Source organism: Phyllobates terribilis, unplaced genomic scaffold, assembly GCF_046119375.1.
Source record: "Phyllobates terribilis strain yellow unplaced genomic scaffold, ASM4611937v1 Scaffold_3__8_contigs__length_932513732, whole genome shotgun sequence".
NCBI classification, from domain to species: domain Eukaryota; kingdom Metazoa; phylum Chordata; class Amphibia; order Anura; family Dendrobatidae; genus Phyllobates; species Phyllobates terribilis.
Window position 1 is genome coordinate 131,012,328 of NW_027362763.1, and position 23,331 is coordinate 131,035,658.

Here is a 23,331-nt window from a genome sequence, read left to right on the forward strand (position 1 = left end):
CTGGCAGAAAAAACGCATGCGAATTGTGCATGTGTTTTTCCTGCAGAATACATGCGGATTCACATGCGTATCCACATGCGTTAACGCATGTGTTTCCACATGTGGACTGACAAGCACTTTCCAGGCGATAGCATCACTTGGAAAGTGCTTGACAACTAGGTCACACTATATAAATCCATGCAAATGGCATGGATTTATATAGTGTGACCGTAAAAATAAAAAATAAAGCTATACTTACCCCCGATCCCCCGCCGCGTGTGCTGTCTCACTCGTCCTGGCTTCTTCCGGGTTGCCGGCACATCGCGAGACAGCCTGCGGTCACATGACCGCGACGTCATCTCAGGTCCTGGAAGGAGAAGCGCTGCAGGGGCCGCCGGACGGCGAATATAAACTTTTTTATTATTTTATTATTTTTTTTACAGGTACAATGGTACCCAGGTCTGGATGAGAGTCTTCTCTCCTCCAGAACTGGGTACCATCCGCACATTGAACCGCATATAATCCGCGTGTACAAATGTACAGACACGGATTATGTGCGTCTCAATGCAAGTCAATGGTGGCCATTCCGCTGCGCTTCCGCAAAATTAATGAACATGCTGCGGATTTATGAGCGCTGCAGAAACGCTGCGGAAAAATCCGCAGCATTTGCATTGACATTGCGGAATGCCATTGGGGACCATGGGGTGCGGATTACCAAGCGTTTTTGATGCGTTTCCGCTGCGGAAATTCCGCAGCGGAAACGCATGAAAAACGCATCGTGGGCACGCAGCCTGATGCTGCACATTTTCACTGAGCAAAGAATAATAGCATCTTACAGTCCCAGCCAAGAGGATGGGATTAATATAAATCTCATCTCATGCCCACTGTACTTTTTTTCTCGATGCATAAACTAACCTGTGGTCCGCGTTTGCAATCCACAACTTGTCAGTTTCCCTTTGGATGCTCTAAGTTTTATGAGTGGATTTTTCCCATAGAATTACATTAATTGCGGAAAATCCACATGTGAAAAACACATATGCGGGCCCTTGATCTTGTATACTATGAACTTAATCACATAAATAACAAGTGCACATAAAATAAGACTAACCGGTATGAATTTGTTAGTCCCTTTATTAGCCTAGACCACCTGAGTTAAAGGGGTTGTCCTGTCTTAAGCTGCAAGTCTGCAGGCATGCCATGTAACTGCAGACTTGTGAATACTTGTGAACACTGTGCACTGTGAGGATTCTCTGGAGCCGGTACTGGGAGCTCCTGGCCACATCCCAACTAGATGGGCATGCCAATGCAAGTGTATTGGAGTGAGACCGTAAACAGTCTAGTCAGAATGTGGCCGGGAGTATGCATGTCGCATGCTTGCAGTCACATACCTACGCCGGGGAACCCTAACAGGTAGAAGTACGTTCAATGTGAGGATTCACAAGTCTGCAGTCACAGAGAGTGACTGCAGACTTGTAGCTTAAGACCAGACAATCCCTCTTTAAATCACCAGGCAATGTAGAGTGTCGACTTTTATCCTTCCGTGGACCATAGATGTCACACTATGTGACATTTTTCTATTAGCACCATCAATATTTATTTTCCATGTTTAAAAGGCAATTTTTGTTATTCAGTTCCATCATAGACCTGAACAAACCATTCCTGGATCCATTGCATTCTGCTTCTGACTTCAAACACTCTTTGCTAGTAAAGTTATAAGCACTGAAAACACGAGGCAAACGTAACCAATAAATTCTGCCGTAGATTTACATGTTGTTTAAGGTAGAACTATTATTAAACTGCTTGCACAAGCAATTGTTTTAGCAAGGCCAGGCAATGTGAGAATCAGTAATTACATTTGCATACAGTATGTGATGTACTGTAAAGAAGTCTTTGCATCGGAACATTCTGTGCAGAGACACAAATGCCGCTCGTAGATTACTGAGGATGAAAAGGGTTTTCTAAACCGATCTGAGAAAAAAAGCTCATATCTGAATAACTGTAATATATTAAATAAAATACATTTTTATTTCTACATAGTAACAAATAAACTAATGCACACTTTTATTATTATATTTTTTTTCCATAAATCAGTATTACATGTGAATACATAAAACTTTGCAATACATGATATTAGGGAAAATTGTCAGAATCCCTACATTTCAGCAGTCTATATAGTCCACCATTCTCTATTTACAAGCTCTCTGTGGAAATGTTTAAAAACCTCTTTACCCACTCCAAAGAAATCTACATAGAGTAAATGAGTAATAACTAGCGCAGGGGAGGAGGGGGATGCAGCTGCAGCAATGTATCTCTCAGCACATTGTGTCTAATATGTAATGCTCAGAACTTGCTATTGATTATGTGAAAACATTAGAAGCTTGTGAACATTAGCACATATAAATATATCTGCACTCCACTTGGCACAATTCTGGATTTGCCCTAGATGAAGCTTAAAGGGAATCTGTCAACAGGTTTTTGCTATGTAATCTCAAAGCACCATGATTTAGAAACTGAGTTCCTGATTCCAGCGTTGTATCACTTACTTTACTGGATGCTGCAGTTTTTAGAAAATCGCTGTTTTATCTGCGGCAAATCTAGCACTACTCAGAATACTGACCCCTGTATAACCCCCGCCCACATCACTGATTGGCTGCTTGTGCATAGGCTGAAACCTGCAAATCAGTGGTAGGGGCGGGGATACACAGAGCAGGAGGACTACATGGCACGAGATAACTAGTCCTTTAGTAATCTCATGCTGAAAAAACACTGACTTATTTGAAAATTCAACAAGCAACCCAGTAAGTGATACATTGCTGGAATCAGAGTCTCTCTACATTATGGTGCTCCCAGAATGAATAGCAAAAACCTGCTGACAGATTACTTTTAAAAGAGTTTTCCACTACTATAAAATTTGTGCGGGGAATTATATAAACCCCACCATCCTCACTTATGAGACCCACATTGGTGCTCTTGCTCCGAACTGGCTTTTGTGTCCCCCGCCAGTTTCCTGATATGAACAGTGTCATGTGACAGCTACAGCAAATCAGTAGCTACATGCTCTCCGAACAGGACTTCATAGTTTAGACGAAATGTGAAAGCTGCAGCTGATTATTCAAAATTTTTATATATTTTCCATATTAATGGTAAATTCAAGGTCGTCCTTAGGAATTAGAGGAATGAGAGGTGTGCATCCTATGTGGCTGCACAGGGCAGTTATTCTGCAGTTGTCCTAGCGCGAAAAGGCTCAAAACTACCACAAACCTTAATATTAAAGGGGTTGTCAGGATTAAAAAAAAATCTCCATAGGGTTGTAGTTGTAAAAAGTAACAAAATTGTCTATTCTCGCACTCTCCAGGTGCACTGATGCCTCTCCATTGCTTGTTTGGTCTTATTGACAAGCTGAAGCAGTGATGTCACAACTACAGCACAGGCAACTGCTGCAGCCAATCACTGGGCTCTTTTAATTGTAGAGCAGAAAACATTAGTATTTAAGCATTGTACATCACTGCTATTAGATTACTTTATGTTTTGTTCACTCTATGACACTGCTAAATAGGTGCACACTGTATGATGGTACAGCATAATTGGTATATACTGCCCTGACCAAAGTCACCAACGACCTACTAAATGCCAAATCCAAGCGACACTACTCCATCCTCCTCCTTCTGGACCTGTCATCTGCCTTTGACACAGTGGACCATTCCCTCTTACTCCAGATTCTCTCATCTCTTGGCATCACGGACTTGGCTCTATCTTGGATCTCCTCATACTTAACAGACAGGACATTCAGCGTCTCCCACTCACGCACCACCTCCTCATCTTGCCCCCTATCTGTCGGTGTTCCCCAAGGTTCAGCTCTAGGACCTCTGCTCTTCTCCATCTACACCTTTGGCCTGGGACAGCTCATAGAGTCTCACGGTTTTCAGTATCACCTCTATGCTCATGACACACAGATCTACCTCTCTGGACCCGATATCTCCTCCCTACTAACCAAAATCCCACAATGTCTGTCTGCCATCTCATCCTTCTTCTCTGACAGATTTCTAAAACTCAACATGGATAAAACAGAGTTCATCATCTTTCCACCCTCTCCTTCACATCCCCCATCTGACCTAGCCATCAACGTCAATGGCTGTTCACTTTCCCCAGTCCCGCAAGCTCGCTGCCTTGGAGTAACCCTGGACTCTGATCTCTCCTTCAAGCCACATATCAAAGCCCTTTCCACTTCCTGCCGACTCCAACTCAAAAACATCTCCCGGATCCGTGCATTCCTCAGCAAAGACAATGCAAAAACACTAGTGCATGCCCTCATCATATCCCGCCTCGACTACTGCAACCTCCTGCTCCGTGGCCTCCCTTTCAACACTCTTGCACCCCTCCAATCTATCCTAAACTCTGCTGCTCGACTAATCCACCTGTCCCCCTGCTATTCCCCGGCCTCTCCTCTCTGTCAATCTCTTCACTGGCTCCCCATTGCCCAGAGAATTCAGTTCAAAACTCTAACCATGGCATACAAAGCCATCCACAACCTGTCTCCTCCATATAGCTCTGACCTAGTCTCCCGCTACATACCTGCACGCAACCTCCGATCCTCACAAGATCTCCTTCTCTACTCCCCTCTTATCTCCTCCTCCCACAATCATATACAAGATTTCTCCCGTGCATCCCCCCTACTCTGGAACTCTCTACCCCAACACATCAGACTCTCGCCGACCGTGGAAACCTTTAAAAGAAACCTGAAGACCCACCTCTTCCGACAAGCTTACAACCTGCAGTAACCACCGCTGCACGACCAGCTCTACCCTCACCTAATGTATCCTCACCCATCCCTTCTAGAATGTGAGCCCTCGCGGGCAGGGTCCTCACTCCTCCTGTACCAGTCGCTGACTTGTTTTGTTAAGATTATGTAAATGCTTTTGTTATGTATATCCCTATCACATGTAAAGCGCCATGGAATAAATGGCGCTATAATAATAAATAATAATAGTAATATATCATTGATACCATATAAATGAGAGCTATTATGATTATTAATATAAATAATAATTTTATAGGCTTTTTACAAAAATCACCTAGAATGCTCTCTACCCGAGCAAGTGTCGGGGCCCTGGACCATCAGGGGGGCACACTGCCCAACGGGGCCTGGGCCGCTTCCCCGGCATCTGTGCAGGGTCGCCGGTGCTGTCCGAGCCCTGCTCTGCTTCATGTGCTGCTGGGGGGAGTGTGCAGATTTCCGAGGTCAGGAATCCCCCACTGCTGCCACTGGATAAATGCTGATGAAGAGAGTAAGTATGTACTGTATATGTCATGTCCCAGTATAATGTGTGTAGTTACATATATATATAGTCATGTGTTTATAGGTAATGTATTTGTATAATGTGCTAACAGATTATGTCTCTGTATAATGTGTTTATATGTAGATCATGTGTCCGTACAATGTGTATATGTATAATGTGTAGGTCATGTGTCCGTATAATGTGTATATGTATAATGTGTAGGTCATGTGTCCGTATAATGTGTATATGTATAATTTCTCTGCGGTATCTGTGCATCATGAATCGTGGTATGTGCTAAAGGAGCCCACTGAGACTCTTTCGCCCGGGGCCCACAAAGACCTGGAGCTGGCCCTGAATGCTCTCCGCAACATTGAATATGTAGCACAAAGAAGGAAAATTTTTGGAAATATGGAAATCATGGGATGGACAGCCATGTTACTGATCTGCAAAGGATGAAAAAATGGGAGCAAAATTTTCAAAATATCTCAATGTATTCAGTATCAAGCATGAGCGCTATGAGCACAAATCCCCGCACTTACACACCTGGTTGCCTGAGGAATGTCCTGCCATGCTGAATGCACTTGGGCAAATCATCAAGATCTGCTACTGGCAGCTCCTTTAAAAACAATGACAGATGTGCTCGATGGTAGACAAGTCCAAAGATGCTGCACGCCATGATGGCATGTTTACACCATGCAGGCTTCTCACAGTAGCATGAGTAAGATGCAGCCAGGTGTTGCCATGTGAAAAAACAGCTCCAGGAACGCTTTGGAGAAATGGCCGTAGCACTGATTCCACGATAGATTCATCCTGTACGGCAAGTGAAATTGGACGTCACATACCAGGCGTAAGACATGAGTCAGTATCTACACAAACCAATAAAAGGTGTTTGCACTACATTGGGCTAGAAGCCAGACGTCCAGCTACAAGCAAAAAAACTGATTTGCTCACCTCCATAGTATTTCCACCACCGCATATAAGTCCAGAGATCCAACAAGCCTGTCAGCTGGGCAGGCACAAAAAGTCCAATATAAAAGAAGAACTTGGCATTGCCGGTAAAATAATTTCTCTCTTTATTAAACTTCCATAAAAAGATAATGATTGACAGGACGAAATTTCAGATGTTGACGCGTTTTATTTCCACGGTCTTAATCGTAACAGGTGCCAAGTTCTTCTTTTATATTGGACTTCATGTGTCCAGCTACACATTGACCTCATGCCATCGCTCTCAGAGGCATGAGGTCAACGAAAAGTCTTTTGTACTGGATAAAATGATAGTCGCAAATTGGTTTAGAGACCACATGTGTAACACCATGATGAGACCTTCATGTGGGAAAATCACAACAGTCATACTCCCAGGATTATGGTGTGGAGTGGTATAATGTTCAGTAGCTGGACCCCTCCAGTCTTCCTTCCATGTACACTAACAGTTCTAAGTTATATTGATTTGGTTGTGGAACCAGTGGTATGGCCATTTCTCTAAAGTGTCTCAGAAGTCTCTTTTAAAAATTACAGCGTCAGGCCAAGTGTTTCTCTAGTTACTATGAGCAGCTGTGGGGTCTGAACGTGCTACCATGACCTTCAGCATCTCCAAACTTGTCTTCCGTTAACCACATCTTGGACGTCATTCGTCAGCAATTATAAAGGAACTGCCAGCAGCGGATCTTGATGATTTTCCCAGGTTTATTCAGTGGCAGAACATTCCTCAGACAACCATTAATAGCTTCATTGATAGCCAAGGCTGTAAGTAAGTGCGATGTGGTAGATCGCTCACTCAGATGCACACGGAGGTAACACAGGAACGTTGTTGCTTTAAATTTCTCAGTCGTTTATTAATGCAGGCATAAACCACTGTAAAGTCCATCAAAACAAACAGGCCTTCTTGGGAAAAAAGGGTAAACAAAAGAAAGCAGCGCAGTCCAGAGGCCAGTGGGAATCCGTCCTCTCAGGGTTAACAGAACACCCCCGGTTCAGGCTAGCACAACAAGCTGCTCTTGACACTGGAGTTAGCCTCTCCAGATACACTGAACTCCTAATGCTTCAGGAGGCCTTGTATTTAAACCCCAGACCACACCCTGAGGTGGAGATATGGTGAATGACCTCCCACCCTTCACAATGGTCATTCACAAAAACCACTCCCTTTTAAAATAGCATGCTGAAGCAAACATCATGGTTTCAATTCATGGAAACTAATAGCCATATCTTCCCTTTATCACTTTACCAGTGCTCATACTCCATTCTAAATAAATTGAGATATTTTAAAAGTTTAACATGTTTATCTAGCCTGCGATAACTCCTTAAGTTTTTGTTCTTGGTGTTGCAATGTCAATGTTGAGGGGTGTATAAACCATCGGTATATTTTATTAATGAATAGTAAGTGCACAGCTTTGTATTTATCACATAAGTGGCGCCAATATAGCTTTCATTGTGGTCATATTTCCAGTTAAATTAACTGAAAAGTGAAGTGGAAGATTGAAAATCATGTCCAGGTTATTAAAAGTAACAGCCTTCTTATCCTTTCGGCACACAGAAAGTTATTTAATGTCGTAATACATTTTCTGCATTCCAAAATCCGATCAATAGTATCCAGTGTGGTTAAGAATCAATAAACCACAGTCAAAGTGACACTATAAAGGCTGACTGATAGAAAAAACCCACAGCAACCTCAGGGAACGACTTCAACTTCTTAATCTCGGCTTAAAATAGAATCACTGATTTCTGCTGTACAATGCCCATCGATACTCTGTTGGAATGGTGCGGTATGAGGGTTTTTATTAGTATTGTTATGTAATATAGTTATTTATTGTATTAGATTTCATTACTGGGAATGGGGAAGGGATTTTTGTTAGATTTTATAATATAAAATATCAGTAAATCTTAGGTGCCAAGTCACAATTTGTGACAGCTGTCTAGGGATGTTCTGATTTACTAACTGCTCTGTTCATAACATTTTTACAAAGAGTGTCCATAGGGTTTCATTAAGCCGATGGAGGCCAAAATGTTGTCCTTTCTACTTTTGCCGATATACAGCAGAATAGCACAAAAAAGGCATAGTAAATTTCAGTATTTCATACAAAGATATCCACTAAACACTTTTTTTTGTTAAATGGGACAACATGGGCAATGTAGCATACCATGTTCTTTTATATTTGTTTAGCTTTTATCATAAGTCATATGGCAAGTCTCATTAAAGGGTCGATATTTACATTTAGGATTGCTACTTCCAATAGGTGGCGCTAGAGGTCTAGTCCTCTTCCTCTCTGAAGAGGCAATTTGCATATTTAATTTCTCAGAGGAGCATTGCATGGCCTATAGGTCTCCTTACACTGGCATGTCAGGTATGTCGCTCTCCACAAGGAGAAACGTTACCCCTTGGACCCTTTTATATTTTGAAAATTACCGTGGAAAAGCATAAAGTGATGCTAAAAAATAACTTTTAATGAAGATATTTAAAATGGTAAACACCAAATAACATACAATATACAAGGTAAAATAACCTGTAAACCAAAAGAATTAGTCTCAGGCAGAGTGGTAAGCCATAGGGTACTAGATACAATAGAACTCAAGACAAGGAACAACAATCAATTTACCAACAGACCACATGTGTGATAACAAAGTATTATGACTGGAACAATAGATGTTACAGTTGGCCACAAGACTACAGGGAAACCAAACGTAACGGAAATATATGCTAAAATAGCATATCCATTAACAATAGAAACCTTACTGGAGTGACATATAGAATTTCAACCATAAATGCACATGTGGTCAAAAATGCATAACCAAATAATCCCTCTAGGGAAAATGCACATGTGGCGCCCCATGGGCCGGTTGCCACAGTAGTGTTGCCTCCTTGGAAGCAGGAGGAGCTCCCCACATCAGGTAAACCCCACATGCACACACAGGTTCTGATCCCTGACCTGAAGGGGGAGCTCTACACCCTATTTTGGGGAGCTGCCTTTTCCGGCTGGGGGGAGGAGTTAGTCAGTGAGTGTGAGAGAGAAGGGAGAGGGGGAGAAAGTAGCAGAGAGAGAGAAGGAGAAAGTTCTGAGGAGCAGAGCAAGTGAAGAGCTCACCCCAGGCAGTGGAGCAGAGGAAGCCAAAGTCCTTGGTTGTATGGGCATTGCACATCCCGGCAACCGCACCAGGGGGACAGGAGACTTCAAGTTTCCTGGCCACAAGCAGAGGCCCGGCAGCACAGCGATATAACTAGAGCCCAGAGCTGCACCCAAGACAGCAGAACCCCTTATAGCTTGGCACTTCCTGCTAGTACGGAGCTTAGGGCAGGAGTGAAGAAAAGGGACAGCTTGATAGCTCACAGGCAGCGGGGCCCACAACGGAGAAGCACAGCAGGCAGGCCTCCAAACCCACCTGACGGGGCGGACTCCGATTACTTCCAGGCTGACCGGACCCTCCTGGACCTAGTGACCAGTGCCCGGACTCCACAGCTTTCTCTGCAGTAAAGGTAACCGGACTGCATTCCTCATGTCTGTCTTCTTCTTCTGCGCCTCACCGCAGCTGTGCTACCACTGTGACTATCATCACTGCTGCCGCCCTGCTCTCTGCACCCTGTTTCCCCTGCTGCCATCCTTCATATCAGCTTTCTCAGTCCCTGGGGGTCCTCTTCACCTGTGGGAAGTGTTTCATCCCAGCTGCTTTACCATCTATCCCCCAGGGTCCACACAGCAGCGCTGGTCATCCCTGACCAGGCACCACTGGTGGCGTCACATAAAGACTACGAATCCCCTGTAAATACTTCCTTCATCTGCTCAGCCAGAGCCATGGAGCTGGGCCCCTGCCACCCTGACCTTCCTGAGAGACTGCCGGCCCGGCTATCAAGTTCCCTAGGCCCTTACGGTGGCTGCACACATATGAACAGACAACTGGAAAATATCAGCCCAGTAATAATCAATTAGAGCTACTGAAGTGAGAAGCCCTCTAAGGTAAGAGGTACATCGCTCCCTATGTGTTTCCTCTCACTAAACGTGTAGGGAGCAATGTACCTCTTACCAATTACCCAGGACGTCAGGATGTCAGTGTCACGGGTGTGTTAGAAGTGACAGACAGTCGCCCTGCAATTGGTTGCAGGAGATCTCTTTGTTTAGCATTACAGATATCTTCTTGAAGCTGTCTCTTTAGGACCCAGCGGCTACCTTCCTCTGGATAATTAACACCCTTGCCTGGGTGTATAAATACCTGTTGTGTGCCAGAGGGAGGTGCCGGCGATATTCACATTATCCCTTGTGAAGGCTTGAGCAAGAGCAGTACTTCTACCTCTCTGGTGCAAGAGGACATGGGTGCATTTGCCTGGAGTCGTCTAAAGCTAAGCGCTTTTCCCTTGTTTGTCCCATCTTGTTGTCTGTAGTGGTCAGTGGGTATATACTAGCGCTCATCTTCTGCCTTCCCTAGCCAGGGCCTAATGCCAGGGAAAGACAGGGCGAGGTATGCGTGCGGCGATTCGTGAAGAACCAATATAGGGACGTTAGTGGAGACAGGGTGAGATTAGATCTACCTAGGAGGTCTCCACTCTCCCCTTTCCCTAGAATCTGGGCTCCCTTTCCCTCTTCCCTTTGTGTTGCACTAAGTCTTTCCTACACCTTGTGTGACAGTCGGTTTGCGCAGTATGATATTATACCTGAACGGAAAGCATTGCTACATTTGGTGAGATCCTTCCATTTCTTGGGGGGGTCGCTAAATATATTCTGCCTGTTTAGAGGGCTTCTCACTTCAGTAGCTCTAATTGATTAATATTGGGTTGATATTTTCCAGTTGTCTGTTGATATTTTTAAAAAACATTTAAAAGAGCAAGCACTACTATAATAAATATATTCCATCAGGTGTGTTCAAAATAAAACTAACATCTCTCCTCCAGTGTCACCTTAGGCTTAAAATCCTAAATATGCCATGTGACGCGCCCCCAGGTCCGTGGGGTACTCGGCAGCTGGGCCTCTGGTTGCCGGGGGATATCACGGTGGCTGACCCGGTCCATGGCCCAGGGCGGTCACTCAAAAGGGGGATTTATATTATTTATAGGGGATTAGGAAAGTGTTCGTGATGCCACCTGTGGATTGCGGCTAAAGGGTACAGCCGCTGCGGAGCAGTCCTCTGGAGCTGGTGTTACGGCAGCAGGGATGATGTGGCTCTCCACAGGTAGAGCTAGCTCCAGGGCAGTGTAGGAAGTGTAGGTTGCGCTGGGCATTGTAATGCCGGGAGGGAAGGATGGCGCAGATGAAAGAATGGATGGAGGCAGTACGGTGCAGTCACCCGAGTTTTTACTCACAGTTCTTATGACAGTTCCACTGGTGCACTGTACAGGTGTCAGCCTCCCACGTCGTGCTGCATTCACCAGGCTGGGGTTCAGCACTTCCTCAGGCAGATTAGGAGTACCTGACAGAACCCCACTTTCTTGTGTTCCTAGCTAGACCGTCTTCACGCTGGGTCTTTCTCCCTCCTGCCCTGCGCTTCCCCCTCGCAATCCCGCTCGGGTGCTCTGAAGTCCCTCCTGTCTTGTTGGAGTTCCTGGACCTGCTTGACCCTCACGGGGATTACAATAAGGCTTCAGCAACTGACTACATAAGCCAGAAGCCTCCGGTTTTTCCAGCCAAGACGTAGAGTAACACAGCTGGACCAGGGGCCGGTCCCCTTCTTGCCGCCTACGATCCCTCTGTCTTCTGACAGATGCGGGGCGTACGGGTGCCATCCTGCACTCGCTGTACCCTCTAGGATCCCTTCTTTAGATCGGAGCCTGCTCCTCTGCTCCCCTCCTGGGCCTCTAGGACTGGGCCCTACTTGTGGAGCAGAGCTTCTAAAGAGACTTTGCTCCCTGGCTGACTTCTCCCTCTTACTCATCTGCCACCCTAAGATGGCTTCCGTTTTTATATCTCACTCTATAGTGCTCCCCTAAACTACTTCCTCCACCCACACCCACTACTGGTTCCCCCTACCTTTGGGTTCCCCCCACACCAGCCAGGGTCAGGGCTCAGCAACTGAGCTCTGCATGTTGCCCCTCCAGCCGGCCTGGGGTAGTGTAGTGTTGGATGCAGGTGTTGGGGTTCCATGCAGCACTCCCTCCTTACCTGAGTGAAGGGAGGCACCACACCTCTCGGTAAGGTGCAGTACCTCTGTGGCGACCGAACCCTCAGGGGCGCAACATTCCCCACCGGTAAAACACAGCACGTCCGCGGGCTGGAACAAAGCAAAAACAGGGATATTTGACATACAAAATTTTAGAATGCATTCGCATATAAGACTGTAAAACATTCTTCCCTTTATGGGAGGCACATCATTTTTAAACGTTACATTTATAAAACATCATAAGAGCACTTTTCATACAAAATACTTTTCATGTAAAACATTTGCAAGAGAATTTCTGCACCAGGGTGCAACAGCAGCAGAATGAGGGACCCGTCCGCAAACCCTCAACGTAGGCCCTGGGCATGGGTGCAGGGCATAGATGATCCAGATACTGGACCTCGTCTTCCGCCACGCCAAATGGGTTTTTGTTCTGAGGTAAGTATTGCACATATAAAACCAATAGGGTACACTTTAAGGAGTGCTAAACTTATTTACAATGGAAAGTTTGTAGGGAGATCACTGTCCTCTTCCCTATTGTCTCTATACCCTTACGGGTACCTAAAGAAACATATTATAACAACAACATGATAAACTCAGCACCCGGACGGGTGACTATATTCAGTTACACAGTCCCAGTACTACACCTAGTACTGGGGAACCCTCCTGGGGTATTCTTCGTTTTTCCCTGACCCAGCCGGGTCACGAGGGACTTCCTGCTGCGGTGCGTCCTTGTTGGCATGGTACACTTGCAGGGCATACCAGCCACGCTCACCATGGTGCCAGGTGAACGTGACTCGGTCTCCCGGACACAGGTTCCGGTCAGGATGGCCTTCCTCCAGCTCAGGCTCCACATCCCGCCTGTTGACGAAAATGTCCCTGTTGAACTCGGGACTACAGATGAAGCCCCACCCAGCCTTGAGGTTAAACTTGACTATGAGGCCTTCCTCACGGGGGCTGGGGTTGGCTGTCTCCGCCTGGCGGACTTGTGCCTTGGCGGCCTTGTCACGGGCCTCCAGGCGTTGACTGCGCGACTCCCGCGTGCATCACTCCCTCTCTAATTGCCGAAGCTCCCACCGGCAGAATTCCTTCCTCTGCTGGGCGGCGGACTCTGTTTCATAGGTGAGCCCCATCAGATCTCCGGCTGGCACTGGGAGGAGCGGGTATGGCTGCTGATCCTCAAAGCGGGCGGACCAGTCAAAGACCGGCGCGCCCTAAATCCATTCCAGCGTCGGAGGCGGAGGTGGCGGGAGGGCTCCCAGTAACAGACCCGCGGCTTCAGCGCCCGGGATTTGAGGTTCCGGAAGGGCGCCGTATGGGGGACTCTCCGGTGCAGCGCTCAGAGGCGGAGGTTCCGAGAAAGCCCTTGGTGCGGGGTTTTCGGGGTCCGCGCCCGGGAGTGGAGGTTCCGGGCTGCATATCGGTTGTGGCCAGAGTGCGGCAGCATATGGCGGGGGCTGGGGCAGGAGGCTCAGGAGCGCCCGGGGCTGGGGATTCTCTTCTACCTGCTCCTGTTTTCCACACGACCTACTGGTTTCCTGCGAGCTCCGCCAGGGCTGGTGTGCGGCTGCTGGCATCCTGTCTCACTTTCCGACGGGCAGCTAGTTTCTCCAGCAGCTCACTTTTCCACCGGGCGACCGCTGGCTGCTTGGCTCGCTCCACCTGCTGGCCCAGCTCGAGGACCTCACTCTCGAGGAACTCCACATCCTCCGGGGATAGCTTCTCCATATCTTCCTCCATGGTGGAGGGGGTGGCTCGGTGCAGCGGCAGGCCAGAGGCAGAGGCTTGGTTTTTGCTCCCTTCCATCTTGGCTGCCGGGTGCGGTCTGGCTAGATGGGTCGAGACCACACCCTGTCTCCATTCTTTTTCTCCTCCTCCTTTCCTCTTTTGTGGGCGGTCCCATGGCGATTTGCTGTCGGTCACTCCCTATGACGGTCTTCCTGCCTTGACGGACACATCTATGCGGACAGTCACAGTTGCAAGGGGCAGGGTATGCTTTTGGCGCCATTCTGGGACCCGGCCCACGATGGGAGGTTCCATTTTGTTGTCTTTGATCACGTACATAATGGCGCCCGTTCTTCTGTGGCGGGCGCCACATTCAATGTAGAAAAACAGTCCTTAGGCACACAATACCCGCTGATAACGGGCTGGTCACGCATTCTGTTCGTGACGCCAAAAGATGACGCGCCCCCGGGGCCGTGGGGTACTCGGCAGCCGGGCCTCTGGTTGCCGGGGGGGGGGATATCATGGTGGCTGACCCGGTCCGTGGCCCAGGGCGGTCACTGAAAAGGGAACTTATTGGTTGGGAAAAATTGTCGTGACGCCACCTGTGGTGTTTGGTGAGGATCACCAGTGCTGCGGCAGTCCTCTGAGGCAGATGATAGGGCAGCTTAAGAAGGAACGGCTCCCCACAGGTGGAGCAGGCCTCAGGGCAGTGTAGGAGATATATGGAGGAGGTGCGCTGGGCTTTGTAGTGCAGGGAGGGAAAAGATACCGGCGAAATGAAGTAGCGGAGGCAGTTCAGTGCAGTCATCCGTGTTTACTCACGGTTCCGTTTAAGTTCCTCAGGTGCACAGTACTGGTGCAATCCTCCCGGGTCGCACTGCGTTCACCGGGCAGGGGTTCCGTCCTTCCTCAGGCAGCTCGGGTGTACCTGGCAGAACCGCACTTTCATATGTACCTTCCTAGACCGACTTCACGCTGGGTCTTTACTCCCTCCTGCCCTGCGCTTCTCACTGTGAATCCTATTCAGGTGCTGCGAGGTCCCCCCTGTCCGTCGGAGTTGCTCAGACCTGCTCGATCTTACTCTTGGATTGAAGTGAGAGTTTGGCTCCTGCTATAGAAGTCAGAAGCCTCCAGTTTTTCCAGCCGAGGCTTGAAGCTGCACCACTGGGCCAGGGGCCGGTCCCCTTCTTGCGGCCTAGATCCTCCTGACACCTGGCAGGTTCGGGGTGTACGGGTGCCACCTGCACTCGCCGTACCCCCTAGGATCCCTTCAATAGATCGGAGCCTACTCCCTGCTCCCCTCCTGGGCCTCAGTCCTGGGCCCTTGTAGTGGAGCAGAGCTCCTAGAGAGACTCTGCTCCCTGACTGTACTCCAACTACTAGACTCTCTGTTCTGCCACCCTAAGATGGCTTCCCTATTTTATATCTTTACTGTATGAGTGCTCCCATGAACTACTTCCTCCACCCACACCCACTACTGGTTCCCCCTAACTTTGGGTTCCCCCCACCCCAGTCAGGGTCAGGGCTCAGCAGCTGCGCTCTGCATGTTGCCCCTCCAGCTGGCCTGGGGTAGTGTAGTGTTGGATGCAGGTGTTGCGGTTCCGTGCAGCACTCCCTCCTTACCTGACTGAAGGGAGGCACCACACCTCTGGGTGAGGTGCAGTACCTCTGTGGCGACCGAACACTCAGTTGCGCCACAAGCACAATGAATCCATAAATATGCAAAGAATGCAATAAGAGATGCAATAAAGGATGCAATACATCAAGAGAACTGTGCAAATAGGCATATATCACGTCACATATCCAAGAGAACTGTGCAAATGTGCAAAGAAGCATATATCACGTATCACATATCAATATAAGTGATCAATCAAAAGAGCATGGCGGAAAACTTGAAGGTAAAGTAGACAAATAATCAAGGAGGAGCTGAGAATCCCACGGGTATCGCCACCTATAGCGTGGCTTCCTCTGGGGTAAATATGGATAGGGTAGGCAAAGTTGATAACATACAGTACAGACCAAAAGTTTGGACACACCTTCTCATTTAAAGATTTTTCTGTATTTTCATGACTATTGAAATTGTACATTCACACTGAAGGCATCAAAACTATGAATTAACACATGTGGAATTATATACTTAACAAAAATGGGTGAAACAACTGAAAATATGTTTTATATTCTAGGTTCTTCAAAGTAGCCACCTTTTGCTTTGATGACTGCTTTGCACACTCTTGGCATTCTCTTGATGAGCTTCAAGAAGTAGTCACCAGAAATGGTCTTCCAACAATCTTGAAGGAGTTCCCAGAGATGGTTAGCACTTGTTGGCCCTTTTGCCTTCACTCTGCGGTCCAGCTCACCCCAAACCATCTCGATTGGGTTTAGGTCTAGTGACTGTGGAGGCCAGGTCATCTGGCATAGCACCCCATCACTCTCCTTCTTGGTCAAATAGCCCTTACACAGCCTGGAGGTGTGTTTGGGGTCATTGTCCTGTTGAAAAATAAATGATGGTCCAACTAAACGCAAACCGGATGGAATAGCATGCCGCTGCAAGATGCTGTGCTAGCCATGCTGGTTCAGTATGCCTTCAATTTTGAATAAATCCCCAACAGTGTCACCAGCAAAGCGCCCCCACACCATCACACCTCCTCCTCCATGCTTCACGGTGGGAACCAGGCATGTAGAGTCTATCCGTTCACCTTTTCTGCGTCGCACAAAGACACGGTGGTTGGAACCAAAGATCTCAAATTTGGACTCATCAGACCAAAGCACAGATTTCCACTGGTCTAATGTCCATTCCTTGTGTTCTTTAGCCCAAACAAGTCTCTTTTGCTTGTTAACTGTCCTTAGCAGTGGTTTCCTAGCAGCTATTTTACCATGAAGGCCTGCTGCACAAAGTCTCCTCTTAACAGTTGTTGAAGAGATGTGTCTGCTGCTAGAACTCTGTGTGGCATTGACCTGGTCTCTAATCTGAGCTGCTGTTAACCTGCGATTTCTAAGGCTGTTGACTCGGATAAACTTATCCTCAGAAACAGAGGTGACTCTTGGTCTTCCTTTCCTGGGGCGGTCCTCATGTGAGCCAGTTTCTTTGTAGTGCTTGATGGTTTTTGCAACTGCACTTGGGGACAGTATAAAAGTTTTCACAATTTTTCGCACTGACTGACCTTCATTTCTTAAAGTAATGATGGCCACTCGTTTTTCTTTACTTAGCTGCTTTTTTCTTGCCATAATACAAATTCTAACAGTCTATTCAGTAGGACTATCAGCTGTGTATTCACCAGACTTCTGCACAACACAACTGATGGTCCTAACCCTATTTATAAGGCAACAAATCCCACTTATTAAACCTGACAGTGCACACCTGTGAAGTGAAAACCATTTCCGGTGACTACCTCTTGACGCTCATCAAGAGAATGCCAAGAGTGTGCAAAGCAGTCATCAAAGCAAAAGGTGGCTACTTTAAAGAACCTAGAATATAAGACATATTTTCAGTTGTTTCACACTTTTTTCGCTAACTATATATTTCCACATGTGTTAATTCATAGTTTTAATGCCTTCAGTGTGAATGTACAATTTTCATACTCATGAAAATACAGAAAAATCTGTAAATGAGAAGGTGTGTCCAAACTTTTGGTCTGTACTGTATATACTGTGATACAAGATAAATAGGTAAATAATTAAATAATTGTTACCATATGTGGACAGGGAGAAGCCAGAACAAGCTTCAGTTTCAAAGGAGCTTCTGTGTTAGAAGAGGTAAACTGCGCATGCGCATTGCCGATAGCCAATCGGATGGAGTGTATTAAGCAAAGCTGACACCAAGAAATGCATAGCATGGCCTTAGTAAGTAAATATGATGGACATACCCCTTGTTGACATCAAGCATAAACAGATTGCTTACTTCTGTGGCACATTTAATAAATTCTGGAGCGCAGCAAGTGGGAGATGTAGAGGAAGACGAAAGGGAATTGGAGAGGTGGAGGTTTCAGTTGGCTAGAAATAAATTAATGATGCCATTGTATCTTCGTTGCAATACAATATGCCTCATGACTGCAAATAATGACCATCTTGGAAAGGAGAATGAGAAAATGATTTGTTGTCTTTTTTTTACTTAGAAGTACAGTGACCTTATGGTGCTGTGCGGATCTCTTAGTTGTGCATCTGCTAATCTCATAAAGAATGAGATGTATAGCAGTAATATTAACCCTACAGCCTTCAGATATAATTATAACCTTCAAATCCCTAAAGTAATTCTATCTTCTGCTTGTGGTAATAAAAATGTAAAAAAGATCATTATAGATGAAGGTACGGGAATCTAAAGTCAAGTCTTAGAACGCTGTTTCTCGCTTGCTGCTTCCACCCTTTTGAACTACAGTAGACTGAGCTGGAAAGATGTGGCATGCTGTTGCTGCCCTTTCTAAATTGAGTTTATGTCCGCAATTTATAAAGCTTTACCAATTATTAAAGTAGAATGGACAAGATCATACAACAAGTCATTAAAAGTCTTTCAGAGCTTTCTCGGGAGACCTCTCATGTGGCACCAATGGGTGTTGTGTTACTTGCTGATGAGAGCCATGTTTTTACATAATCTTACATTTTTTGTAGTTGGAAGAACCATTGCAGATTTTGGCAGAATCCACAGGAGGATTATGCAAAATAGGAAAAACAAAACGTAATTTAAGCGTTAACTTAAAAGATGCACCATAAAAAAATCATGCGATGAGACGAAACACGTCATTGTCTATATTCTATGTGAAGCTTCCTGAACTTGTCTTTTGATAGATAAACATACTATAAGTTGTAATGTGGCACCCTGCTACCACAGGTACCACAGGACCCAAGAGGGTGCATGGATGGACTTCTCCACAAGAGGCCCTCATTACAAACAGACACCTCCACCCATCCACCTCTGACCACCAGTAGTACCCTGGACCTGCCATTACACCAGTAAAAGTACTGAAGCGAATCCCCTGTGTGCGTGTCCGTCATTCCCCCTGACCCGACCGGGCCATCTCTCACCTGCATCCCATCTATCAACTCTGCCCCGGGGTCCTGCTCCACCTGTGGGGAGCATAAACATCCAAGCTGCCATCCCATCACCCCCGGAGGTCTGCAGCAGTGCTGGTAACTATTACCTGAAACCACAGGTGGCGTCACGAAACAAACTTTTAACAAAAAACACTAAAACCCCTTTTAAAGAGTGACCCAGAGGACGGGCCCGGGAGCCGACTGCCGCGACATCCCAAGGAGGTAAAGGCCCGGGTACCAAGTTCCCCATATTCCCCCTGGGCGAGACATCACTCTTTCTTGGCGTCACAAACAGGATTTCGTGCCCGTTGCCACCGGGTACTGTGTGCCGTATTGAACTGTATTTGAACTGTGGTGAACATCGCCGCCATTACCGCGTCACCGCGCAGGAAGAAGAGGGGCGTAACCGTGGAAACCAGAGAGGCGTGACTGTTGGTAGCGCGCAAAACTCAAGACCCGCCTCGCGCCCTGACGCAGCACCAGGAAGCGTCAGGTCCTGGAAGGAGACCGTCGTCTGCGGAGCTGCGGCCTACCCGAAAAAGAAAGAGAAGGTAGGCTACGGTTTACTAGGGGGGCGCAACCATGGCCGACGACCAGCAAGACGCCGGAGCACCAGTTAACACTCCCAATGTTCAACTCGCGCCCGGCACTGCTCAGGCCAGAGCGGCTGTCCCACCAGCAGGGGTCATGACTCCATTGATAAACATGGCCCTGCCGTATATCCCCAGAGCGAAATGGCTTCCCCAGTATGACGGAAAACTGGACACCCTGTCTGGATTCAAAAGGAAAATATGCGGTGTACTGGACATGTACTCAATGACTGGTAAACAGAGAGCCACTGTTGTGTTGGGACATTTGACTGGTGCCGCAGAGCGGGAAGTTGAGACCTGGCCAACCGCAGACCAGGAATCAGTATCCATTATATTTAAGAGACTGCAAACTGTGTTTGAAAACCCCACTGAGACAGATCTTCGGATGAGGTTCTATCACTGCACCCAGAAACCTGAGGACAGAATCCGGGACTATGCCTGGCGTTTACAAGAGGCACTGCAGGCCCTGAAACAGGTTAGTCCGGCCAGCATACATGATGAGAGCAAAATGCTGATGGAACAATTCATCTGGGGGTTGAGGTCCCAGGAGGAGAGCAGAACTGTACGGTGGTGGGCCTTAGATCATCCAAATGCCCCCTTTGACACCCTGAAGGACGTGGCTATTAAGGGCTTCAGCCCCTGGAAACATCAGATACTGCTATCCAGCGTTACCAGGGTGGGGCCACCCCAATGGCCACAGCACTCACTGCCCCTTCATTAGCGGCTGAGACAAAAGTGCAAACAGCGCCCCCTAGCGAGCTGGACAGCCTGCGCTCTGAAGAGCGTCAGCTAAGTAAAACCCTGACCACTGTCCTGAGCGCCCTGCAGCTACAGACAGAGCCTGAGCTAGATGGAAGGATCCTACTCGCCGACAGTCCTGAGGATGTCCCCGGGATGAGGAGAAGAAGGAGGACAACGCCACCCCATGGGAGGACCAACGACCAACGTCGCCCTCCAGGAGAACTCATCTGCTACCGTTGCCACAAGGCAGGTCACACCACGCGGATCTGTCCTTTAAACGGGCAAAGCCTGGGGACAAGGGCCGACAGCCAGGAGTAGATCAACCAGGCCCATCAAGCTGGTACAACCGGTTTGTAGGAGGAAGGCCTTTCCTGTCCATCGTGCTGAACGGTATAGCAACACCTGCACTACTGGACACTGGCTCACAGGTAACCATCATACCTGATGTCCACTACAAAAGGTACTGGTCCATAGACTAACTCCACCTGCCAGCCCCAAATCTCTCTGTGTATGCCTCCAATGGCCTCCCTCTTAACCTAGTAGGGGGTAATGATGTGACAGTGAAGGTGGGGAGAGCGGAACTAAAGGACCAAGGACTGATTGTGATAGAATCTAACCCTGGTGATACCAATCCGTAAATGATACTTGGTACAAATATTGTTGGTAACTGTTTGGGAGAAGTGTTGTTTTTACTCCAACAGATTGCTGACACTCCCAGACCGGGGCAGAGGAAGATGCTCCAGAAGGAAATTCGCATGCTCCTTTACCAGCAGCAGGTAAAACGAACAAGTGGTGAGATTGGTAATGTACGGGTGACAGACCCGATACCCATTGTGATTCCCCCAATGAGTGAAATGCTGCTTTGGTGTAGGGCAGCAATAGGTCTCAAGGGACAGAACTACCAGGTGGTAGTAGAGCCCATCAACTCAGAGCACAGACCTACACTCCTAACTGCTAGAGGGGTAGTTGATGTATGCAATGGAAGGGTGCCCGTACGTCTCCTAAATTGTGGGGAAGAGGAAGTTAAATTGCCACGATACGCCACTGTTGCCAGACTATATACTGTGAAAAATGATACCATACACACAGTGGAATCCTTGACCCCACCGGATACACTGGAGGACAATGACTCCGAAGCTCAGCTGGAGGAATGGTGTCAACAGCTCCATGTTGGGACTGATGCCACTGCTGTCCATCAGAAACACGATGTTTACAGAGTGGTTCAGGAATATGAACAGGTGTTTAGTAAACACCCACTTGATTTTGGAAGGGTTGAAGGGGTGCAACACCACATACCCACCGGTAACCATCCACCCATTAAGGAGCGTTACAGACCCATACCACCAGCACATTACCAAAAAGCCAAAGAATTGTTTCATGATATGAAAAAGGCAGGGGTGGTAAGGGATAGCTGTAGCCCCTGGGCAGCTCCCCTGGTCTTTGTCAGGAAAAAGGACGGTAGCATGAGGATGTGTGTAGATTACAGACAAATTAATCGAATAACACATAAAGATGCATACCCTTTGCGCCGTATAGAGAAATCCCTGGCTGCACTAAAATCTGCCAATTATTTCTCTACATTGGATCTCACTAGCGGGTACTGGCAAGTCTCTGTTGCTGAGAAAGACCGGGAGAAGACAGCCTTCACCACCCCGATGGTATTATGCGAGTTCAACAGCATGCTTTTTGGACTCTGCTATGCACCCGGAACGTTCCAGAGGTTGATGGAGTGTTGCTTGGGACACCCGAACTTTGAGACAGTGCTACTATACCTGGATGACGTTATCGTGTACTCGAGGACGTATGAAGACCATCTGAAGCACCTGGTGGAGGTATTTGAGGCATTGTCCCGGCATGGGATGAAACTAAAACCTTCCAAATGCCACCTGCTCAAACAGAAGGTTCAGTACCTGGGACACGTGGTCAGCCCAGAGGGAGTAGCACCAGACCCGGAGAAGGTCACTGCCATCCAGAAGTGGCCTGAACCAAGGAACATCAAAGAGGTACGTCAATTCCTGGGACTGGTCGGGTACTACCGGAGGTTCATTAAGGACTATACCAAAAAGGCAGCACCTTTACAAGATCTCTTAGTAGGACAGTCCAAAAGAGGTAAAAATCCCCCGTTCCAGTGGGGCAAAGAGCAGACTGAGTCCTTTGCATTAATGAAGGAAGTCGTAACCGGTGAGGAAATCCTGGCTTACCCCGACTACAGCCAACCTTTCCTGTTGTACACCGACACCAGCAACGAGGGACTGGGAGCTGTGTTGTCCCAGATGAAAAACGGCAGAGAAAAGGTAATTGCCTATGCCAGTAGGAAGCTTCGCCCTACTGAGAGGAACCCGGAGAATAACAGTTCCTTTAAGCTGGAGTTCCTGGCCTTGGTCTGGGCTATCACTGAAAGATTCAAGCATTACCTAGCCTCAACTAAATTCACAGCCTTTACCGACAATAACCCCTTGACACACCTGGAGACCGCCAGGTTGGGAGCAATGGAACAGCGTTGGGTAGCCAGGTTGTCGAATTATCAGTTCGCAATCAAGTACCCGGCAGGTCACAAGAACACCAATGCAGATGCCCTGTCAAGAATGCCCCACCAGTCGGACACCGAGGATGAAGTGGATGACCTGGAAGAAATTGAATTACCTGCTTTCCACAGAAGCGGAGTGATCCACGAGCAACATGCCTCCAGAAGACGTCAGGGTAGGACGCTGAATCCTTTACCTCATCACAGTTGGAAGGAGACCCATGACAGTGATCTGGTTGTCAGCCTCATCAAAGGACTGATAACCCAAGAAGGTTCTCACCTGGAAAAGGATGCTCCTCCACAAGCCAAACACCTGTGGAATGGGTGAAGCCGGCTGTTCATCTACAGAGAAAAGCTGTGCAGAAGGTATGTTAACCCCAGAACCCAAGAAATGGTGTGG